The following is a 1,512-nucleotide window of genomic DNA, read 5'->3' as shown; positions in this document are numbered from 1 at the left end:
AAGGAGCAACAGCTGATAAAAGATATTTGCTTATAAATGCGGCTGAATTAATCCAAGATAGGTATTTTGAAAATACCTTGGCTTCAAAATTGAAGTCAAGAGGTATGTTACTTTGGAGAAGAGATTTTGCTTTTGTTTCCACAAAAAATGAGAGGCTGTGGATCTATTCAGAGTTAAGAAAAATCAGCTTTGACCAGGGAGGACCATCTGAGAAATCCCCGACAGGAATAGATGGCCCAGATGTCTGAGTTCTTCATCCAGAACAGGTTCAAGACTGCTGCCTGAGATGATCAAGACTCATAGGATACTTCAGTCAGGATTTGATTAGAACTTTAAATTTTCTTTAGGTCCCCATAAGATTAACAGCGTCCCCAACCAGCTAAAAGTAGCCTAAAATATTATGCCCACATTTCTAAAAAATGGACTATGGATATTTTTTTTAAAAAAGAGGGGGAAGTGGTGCAGGAGAATTGTCTGTATTCTGTCAATCATGTTTTAAATAAACACTGATTGGCCAGGCAGGAAGTATAGGCAGGAAAACCAGACAGGAAGTAGAAATGATGCAGTGAGAACAGGAGAATTCTGGGAAGGAGGATACTGATTCCTTCCACTCCTGCCCAGACCACAGAAGCAGCAGGATGTGATCTGCCCCACTGAAAAAGGTACTGAGCCACATGGCTAGCATAGATAAAAACAATTGGTTACTCAAGATGTGAGAGTTAGCCAGTGAGAGGCTAGAGCTAATGGGCCAATCAACTTATAATTTATGGAGACCTATGTGTGATTTTCTTTGGGGCTAAACAGCTGGGGGTACCGGCCAGGACAGAAACTCTCAACAAGCAGGCCCCCTCATGTTACAAAAGAGTATAGATAGATATAATTTAAAAGAATAAAGGCCACATAAAGATAAAAAATATACAGAGAGACTGAATTATGTATACTATACTATTGTGTTTTCTTTTAATTTTTTGACTGCAGAGAGACATTTGATTATAGGGACTGTGAAACTAAAAAAAAATAATATATATATTAAAGGTATCTTGACTTTAAAATTTAAGTCTAAGGATATGTTACTTTTAAAAAATGTTCTGTTTTTGTTTCCATAAAAGATAAGAACCTGTGTATTCCTTCCAGGCTAATATGGTTTGATCAAACAACATTCCCTAAAGTGATGACCTAAGTAATCCACCATCCACAACAGCTTCAGGACTGATGGCTGAGATGGACTAATCACAAAGAATACCCCATAAAAGACGTGATTAACAGTGCCCCCATTCAGCAGGAAGTAGTCTAAAAATCTACATCCGAATTCCCAAATATTGTTAATAAATGATTCTTTTCATTTAAAGTGGGTGGATTGCAAATGATTAATGGTCACAGCCAAGTTCTATAAAAAATAAGGAGGATATGATATAGAGATGAATACTTTCTATTGGTATGGATCTTGGACTATTGATACAAATTTAAGGTCGATGTGGTTACACCGTGTATATGTATTTTTGTTCTTATTAA

Source organism: Microtus ochrogaster, unplaced genomic scaffold (genome assembly GCF_000317375.1).
Source record: "Microtus ochrogaster isolate Prairie Vole_2 unplaced genomic scaffold, MicOch1.0 UNK58, whole genome shotgun sequence".
NCBI lineage: Eukaryota > Metazoa > Chordata > Mammalia > Rodentia > Cricetidae > Microtus > Microtus ochrogaster.
This window is presented reverse-complemented; position numbering follows the sequence as displayed.